The sequence below is a fragment of the Halichoerus grypus genome, chromosome 12 (genome assembly GCF_964656455.1).
Source record: "Halichoerus grypus chromosome 12, mHalGry1.hap1.1, whole genome shotgun sequence".
In the NCBI taxonomy this organism is placed as follows: Eukaryota; Metazoa; Chordata; class Mammalia; order Carnivora; family Phocidae; genus Halichoerus; species Halichoerus grypus.
The window spans coordinates 66,994,306-67,002,422 of NC_135723.1; the positions used below are offsets into that span (position 1 = coordinate 66,994,306).

General features: G+C 48.0%; 1 protein-coding gene across 3 annotated transcripts in view; it reads right to left on the reverse strand.

Moving 5' to 3' along the window:
• ELMO1 (engulfment and cell motility 1) overlaps positions 1–2,830 on the reverse strand; it is a 512,699-nt gene extending 509,869 nt beyond the window's left edge. For 2 of the 3 annotated variants that reach the window (XM_078059469.1, XM_078059466.1), the window contains exon 1: positions 2,500–2,665. The gene's annotated coding sequence lies outside the window, so the exon portion shown is untranslated. The other variant, XM_078059467.1, reaches the window with a different exon arrangement.
• Between the last annotated feature and the right edge of the window lie 5,287 nt (positions 2,831–8,117).

The window sequence follows — 8,117 nt, forward strand, 5'->3', positions numbered from 1 at the left end:
AACAGACATAATCAAATAAACAAATGAATATATAATGCCAGGGAGTAATATGTGCTAAGGGGGAAAACTGAGTAACTTAAGAGGACCAGAGAGGGGCTGGTTGCTATTTTACATGAGGTAATCAGGAACGGCTGCCTGTAAGCTGACAACTAGGTGGAGACCTGAAGTGAGCAAGGCAGTGAGCCATCTGGACTTGTTGGGAAAAGTTCTTTGTGCAAAAGGAGTAACTTGTGCAAAGGCCCTGGGGAGAGAAGTTGGTGAAAAAGAAGAATGGAAGGTGGTCAGAATGGCTGCAATTAAAAGCAAGAGGGGCACCGGGGTAACTCACTTTGTTAAGCATCTATTGGTTTCGGCTCAGGTCATGATCTCAGGGTTGTGGGATGGAGCCCCGCCTTGGGCTCTCCACTCAGTGCGGAGTCTGTTTGAGATTCTCTCGCTCCCTCGCTCTCTCTGCCCCTCCCTCCTGCACTCTCTCTCTCTAAAATAAATAAATAAATCTTAAAAAAAAAAAGGCAGAAAGATAAGACATGGGAGTGGGGGTGGAGATAAGACCATTAATAACACCACCCACCCTGTAGCCCAGTGCCTGCTCCTGGATTCCACAAGACCCAGGCCTGGGCCTGCTTGACAACCTCCTTTGCCCTGATATCTACCAAGCTTCTTCCCCAGTTCCCTTCCCTCCTGACCCATGCACCCCCCTCCCCCCCAGGCAGAGTTCCAACACTCCAGGTCATTCCCTCACAATTTCCCAATTAGACAACCAGTCCATCTAATTTAAAAAAGAAAAAAATCTGAGTAATAAATGAAGTAGGAAAAAAGGCAACATTTAACCACAGCCCTCAAGAGAGAGGAAATGTACCATGGTAAAGAGCAGAGGTTCAGAAGGGCAACTCTAAAAAAAAAAAAAAAAAAAAAAGCCTGCCACATGACAGCAGGAGATCTGGGCTTCTGAGGTTCTGTAAACTGGGGGAGGATAATCCTTGAAATAACCTTGAGAAGTAGGTATGGAGAGGCCCTTAATAGTAGCTGCGGCCAGCCTTTCTGATCTAAAAGTGAACCTGAGCGGGTTATGTCCCTCTAGCTCCCAAAGTTAACCCTCAAAGAGTTAATGCATAAGTACAGATCATTAATTACTTTTATTTTATAAACAAACAAACAAAAACCTAAATTCTTCCATTGCCCCACCTCCTCCACCCACCCCCAAGTCAGGGGCAGCGCTAAACTGGGAGCCTGCCGCCTCTGCTTCTTGAGGCAGAAACCCTTGTCTTAGGTTCTCTGAAGTGTTGAATACGAGGAATTAGTGTTAGCAGGACCATGGTGCGAGGCACAGGGCATCACAAAATACGCTCAGTGAGTCCCAGGAGCTGTCCAGAGGCCCCCGGGGCCAGGTCACTGGGGGAGGCCAAGCCCTGCAGCTTTAGGTCAACGCAGGTCCGACCGCCAACAACCTCTGCCCGGAGCTGCCAACTTCAAACGGCCCCCAAGCGGGAGAGGGTCACATGGCGGGAAGTCCCCAGCTCTGGAGCCCCTCGCGGTCACACACACACAAACACACGCACACGCACACGCTCACTCGCTCACACGCTCGCCGCCCTCGCGCGCGCCCGCGACACAACACGGACTTCCCAACCCCAAACACACGCGCGCACCCCCGGGCCGGCTGACTTCTGTATTTCCTCTTCCTCAAAGCTGCTCTTGCTATCTCCGCCGCCGCTCGCAGCTCGGATTCCAGGACCCCCAGAGCTCCACTGCCCCCTTCTCGGAAGGCGCGCCGTGTGCCCCCCCCCCATGCCGGGATCTCCCATCGAAGCCCCCCTCCCCCGCCGTCGTTCCCGGTCCTAGCCGGGGACCCCAGCAGGTCTCCAGGAGGCGGGTATTTACTGTCTCCCCCGAGGGTCCCAGCCGTCCCAACCGCTCCCTCCCGCCCCTCCGGGCCCTCCATCCCTCTAGCCCATCGCTGTCCCCTCCCAGGAGCGCGCTGGCCGAGGGATTCCCTCCCATCTGCCAGTGCCGGAGAAAAGCCAGAGCCGGAGCCGCCAGTCCCTTCTCCCGCGCAGCCTCTCGGGTCTCCAACCCCCGAATCCCACACTCTCCGGTCCCCAGTCCCCCGGCGCCAGCAGCACTGTCCTCTGGCAGCCCCGACCAGCCGGCCCCGGCCAAATCCTCTCCGCGGGTTCCGGGGCCCGGGGCCCTGCGCTCCATCTCCCGCGCCCGCTCGCTCCGCTCCCACTCCCACACCCGCCGCCCGGCTCTGCCCAGACTTCCCCAACTGCGGAGCGCCCGGGAGCGCCCGCAGCCCTCGCCCCGCAGAGCGCCGCGGCCACCCCCGCTCCAGCCCCGGCGCCCCAAGGGAGGAAACAAAAGTGTCTCCGCGGCGCCCGGAGTCCCCCCCCCCCCAGAGCAGGGCGCCTCCTCCGGTGCCCCAGCCCCAGCTCCCTCCCCGGCCGCGCTGAGGTCAGCGAGTCGGGGCGCGGCGCCAGCCCAGGAAACTTTACGAACCTGCCCGGGGTCGCAGGACAGCGGCGGTCGCGGCGCGGATTCTCCGCGACCAGAGCTCTGGCGACCCGTGACGACTGAAAGGGGGCCAGAGGCTCTGTCCCCCAGCTCAGGGCCGCGGCGGTGTGGGTGGCTCTGCCTCTATCCCGTGCCCATCCTCGCCCGCGCACACGCACTTACACTGGGGATCCGCCGGCTGCTGCGCCGCCGGCTGCCGCTGCTCTCACTTCCTCTTCCTTCCTCCTGCTGGCCAGAGACACATTTTGCATCTGCAAGGCATCCCGAGATCAACCGCGAACTCTCCTCCCAAGCGGACGCTGCGGAGTGGCCGCCGCCGCCCCCGGCACCTGCGCCGGGACACGCGTGGTTGGCGCTTTCACCTGCCGCCCGCACGCTGGAGCCTGCCTACTGCACTTTGCCTGCGGGTCGGTGGGGGGGGGGGTGGGGGAGGGTGCCCTCGACTTTTTGAAGTCCCCCTACTTAAAAAGAAGGAAAATGTCAAACACCGTGCACGCCTCAGATCGGCTATAAATAATATGTGTGCAGAGCATGACTTCTTGGATGAGCTCACACGCGGCGCTTTGCAGGCACTAATTAACTCCGTCACCGTCATAGCGCCACCTCCGGGAGGCCGAGAGCGCGTGGCATCTTTTTATATGCTTTCATTTTTGGCAGCTGGTTTGGAATTTCGAGGGGAAACTTCGGTGGGTTGTTTTAAAGCTACTTTAAAAGGCTGATGTGTTTGTTCTGCCGCTCTGCCTCTACCCTTGAGCAGCGTGGCGAAAGTAACAGAACCCTTCCTCCCTCTTATAGTCAACTATGCATTTACACGGTTTATTTCTGATTGCCGGGGACTCCCTAACTTGGCATAACTTTGCATAAAGCAAGACTTTCTACCCCCAGTTTGGTATTTGGAGTACACGATTTAATGCAACCTACTTCAGTGATTTTCAAAGCAAAAATAAAAAACTAACTCCCAGCATAGCTACCAGGAGGGAAATAACAGTCGTTGGAAGGTTGCAGGAGAAACACCTGTCCTCTCCCAAATCAGAAACATCTACATTGGCTCTGCCGGAAAAGACAAAGGCGGTTACTAATGCATTCCCTCCAAACTGGCAAAGGAGATAAATCTGGAGCAGGAAGGCACTGGAATCTACGGTAGAAAGCAAAACTCCTCTTTAAATTGCAGTCCCACCCCCTCCCCCAAGGAGATTTAAATTTTAACCCTGTGCTGGCTGTTCATTAGCAGCCAAGAGCCCCAAGCAACTCTTGAACACTTTAAATGTGGTTAGTCCTGAGATGTTCTGTAAGTGTAGAATGGACACAGGACTTAGTGTGAAAAACAGAATGTAAAATAGCTTGTTAATAATTTTTATGTTGATGACATCATTTCAACAAATGATAATAGTTTAAGACGTGATGAGTCAGTTGGGTTATTGTATTGGGTTAAAATGTAAATATATATAATTTAAAATATTTTCACTAGTTTCTTTTTACATTTAAAAAAAATTTTTTTTAAGATTCCATTTCTTTAAGTGGTCTCTACACCCAACATGGGGCTCAAACTCACAACCAGGAGATCAAGAGTCCCATGCTCCACCAACTGAGCCAACCAGGCTTTTTACATTTTTAATGTGGCTAATAGAAAAGTGAGATTACACATATGCCTCTCATTAGTGGCTCACATTACTGGCTTATATTTCTCATGAAAAGCCCTGATCTGACCTCTTATTATATGCATAACCTCTAGAGGCAATATTAGTAGCAGGAAGACTTGGGTCCACACCACTATAAGCCAATAACTTAAAACAGCATGATTCCAGAAAAGTAATTTACCTTCTCTATTTCTTCATCTGTAAAATGATGATATAATAACAGTAAACAGGGTAACTATCAAAATGAAGTAATTTAATAAGCAGGCAGTAAATGGAGCCTTTACTAAATGATGCTCTGAGGCACTTGTAATGATAACTAAGAATTTGATCCACACTTTTTAGCTAAGGCATATAAAGATTTTAACTGTAGTGCAGACATCGTGAGCACTCGGTAAATGTTAGCTGTCATAATTGTTCCAAGAGTAAATAGGGAACTCTGTGTCTCCTCTTGCAAAGCAATTAGACAAATCCACCTCCTTGTAACCTTTGGTCCCAGCTCTGCCCTCTGCAGTTAACATGGAGTGAGTCACATCCTTCCTCCAAGAGATAACCTTAGAGATAGATCTTTGAAGACAGACATCGAATCCCATCTAAACATTCTCTCCTGAGGATTCTCGGTTATTCTTAACTCCTTTTCATAACCTATGGTTTCAAATCTCTCTCCTCTTAGCCATCTTTCCCTTGAAGGATGCCAGTCTCGGCTTTTAAAAAAAAATTAGTTGTCACATAAATTAATTAACCATTAAAAACAATTAATACAGCCTGAGGTCTTGTCAGTTCTTTCTCAAATGCATCTATCTCACCGCTGATCCAATGACAAAGCAAAGACTGGAAATTCTTTGCTGTGTTACTGCTAGGCCATGTCTGTGCTTATGGGGTTGGTATCTGGGACCAAAGCCCCTGGTCCACCTTCTGGAAGTCTTTTCAGATTCGATGCAGGCACCCAGTTTCTCCCCACATCCACAGATCAGGTAAGAATACTATGGTTCTGGATGACACCCCACTAATGGGCTCTCTCTGCCATGATGAGGATCAGATTCTTTGGGTTCACTAGTTCCTCTTATTTTTTTTTTCCTTTTCCTTTCCCCCACCCCACCCGCCTTACTTATATTCCACAAATGCTATATAGTGAGACCCTGTTCTTAACCTCCAATTTTTTTCCTGTTAAGCATTGGGTCTAAGGGTCTCTCTGAGGTTTCTTCTTTAGTCATCCAGATTCTAACTTGTCCATTAACTTTATCTATGGCCTACAGTATTAGGAAATAAAATGCCCCCTTCCTTCTATCTAGAACCTGTATTTCTTTTTTTTTTTTAATTATTATGTTATGTTAATCACCATACATTACATCATTAGTTTTTGATGCACTGTTCCATGATTCATTGTTTGTGTATAACACCCAGTGCTCCATTCAATACGTGCCCTCTTTAATACCCATCACCGGGCTAACCCATCCCTCCATCCCCTCCCCTCTAGAACCCCGTTTGTCTCTCAGAGTCCATAGTCTCTCATGGTTCGTCTCCCCCTCCGATTCCCCCCCTTCAGCAGGAAGAATGAAGGGGGGGAAATAGAACCTGTATTTCTAATCACTCTTCCTAATAAGGGGCAGGGTCCCGGCAAACCCTCTTAGAGAATAGCTCACAATCTGGATTTGTCCATTTCTTATGGTGTCATTTCACTTCACCCTTTATCCTTTGTGCTTTTTCCATAGGAGTTGAGCTTCAGGATCATTTTTGGTAGAGTGATATGGGCACTCGACACTGCATCACACTGGTATATGCATCGCCAGTCTGCGCCCCTCGTGGTGGTACTAACTTTAACCACTTGGGAAGTGTCACCACAACTAGATCACTCCAGTGAAAAAGTGCATTTTCCCTTTACAATTAATAAGAAATCTGTCCTAGTGGGGTACCTGGGTCGCGCAGTTGGTTGGGCTTCTGACTCTTGGTTTCGGCTCAGGTGGTGATCTCAGGGTCATGGGATCGAGCCCCACATTGGGCTCCGTGTTCAGCACGGAGTCTACTTGAGATTCTCTCTCCCTCCCCCTCTGACACTCCCACTTGAAAGCGTGCTCTCTCTCTCTCTCTCTCATTCTTTCTCTCTCTCTCTCTCTCAAATAAATAAATAAATCTTTTAAAAAAAAGAAATGTGTGGGGATACTTTGCACTACGTGAATATCCTATTCCACAACGTTCTTTTACCCAGTGGTTTTAGCATCTTCTGACAATTCTCCCCACTTACAGTTTGATTCCAGCTTGCTTCCTACTTACTTTAGTTTGTTTCCCCAGTTCTGAATTCCAGTAACCATATCTTACTTCTCTCCCACCTCCAGGCCCCCTGGAATTGCCACCCTCCCCTCCACTCTCACCTGGCTTTGGACCTGTTTTTATGTTCTCTTTTAGAATGAACTCCTATCTCCAATCCTATTGTCTTTCATTGTTTTTGCTCCAGTCTTTCTCCCTACAACCAGGAAAGTACTGTGTCCTTCAAGGGTGGGAGGATTTGGGGATATATATTGGGCTAAAAGATCTTCTTTCCATCTGGGCATGCCATTTGCTATATCAGCACTACATACTTTTTGGAAGAATGGAGAGGGCTCCTAGCAGGGCATTGGTAGAAAATATCACAGTGTATTTTGTCATGAAAGAATCCCAAGAAAAACAAATAAATTGTTCCTTGTTTGCTTTCTGCTATTGGAGATAATTTCAACTTCATGTCTTACCAATTAGTGGACTCAAGAGAATTTTGCTGTCAATTTTCCTGCAGAATTTCCACACCTGCAGGCTCCATGCTCTTTCCTTCTGCATTTATAGGGCTAAGTTTTTTTTTTTTTAATTTTTTTTTTTAAGATTTTTTATTTATTTGCGAGAGAGACAATGAGAGACAGAGCATGAGAGGGAGGAGGGTCAGAGGGAGAAGCAGACCCCCTGCTGAGCAGGGAGCCTGATGTGGGACTCAATCCCGGGACTCCAGGATCATGACCTGAGCCGAAGGCAGTCGCTTAACCAACTGAGCCACCCAGGCGCCCTAGGGCTGAGTTTTATTTGGGGACCCAAAGAAGAACAGGGCACACATCTGTGTAAAGATCACAAACCAAGTAAGGGGGGATCTGCATATTACAAACTTGATATCAAGTAGGTGAGACTCACATCCCTGGTGTTATAACGCTCCAATCAGCTTTCTGAAGTTTGAAGCTTTGATAAGTTTCTTTCAAGTTTCCTCTATTTTCACCTTTGGGGTTCATTACTCTTCTATACCTTGGTTCTCTGGGCATCTATTATCCCTACTTTACTCTTTTTACTATCCCCTATAAACAAATTTATTTTTCAGCACTTCCTTGTTTTCTTCTACTCTGAGCAACAGATTCTCCCCAGCTTAAGGTTAAAAATGTTCTCTTAAACCACGAAAAGTTTTCTTGTGCCCCTTTGCAATCAATCCTTCCCTTCCGCTCACCCAGCCCTAGGCAATCACTGATCTGCTCTGTGACACCAAGAAAGCTTTACCTTTTCTAGAAATACACATACATGGAATCATAGAGCATGTATTCTTTTAGGTCTTGCCCTTTTACCATGTGTGATATTTACATCAGTAATTCCTTTCTTTTTTCTGCTGAGTGGTATTGCGCTCTACAGATTATTTATTTATTCATCTGTGGTTGGCCATTTGGATTGCTTCTGGTTTTTAGCTAGTATGAGTGAAACTGCTACAAACATTCATGTAGTCTGTATGTGAACATATATTTTCATTTCTCTTGTCCCATTTATGCTTATGGCAGTGATTCCATGGGTGCATCAATTTGTCAAAACTCATCAAAAACATAAACTTAAAATTATACATTTCATCCTTCACTGGTTAAGCAAATTGGGGTGATCTATGTCGTGGAATACTACTCGGCAATAAAAAGGAATGAACTATTGGTTTTTATAGCAATTTGGATGAATTACCAGGGAATCATGCTGAGTGACAAA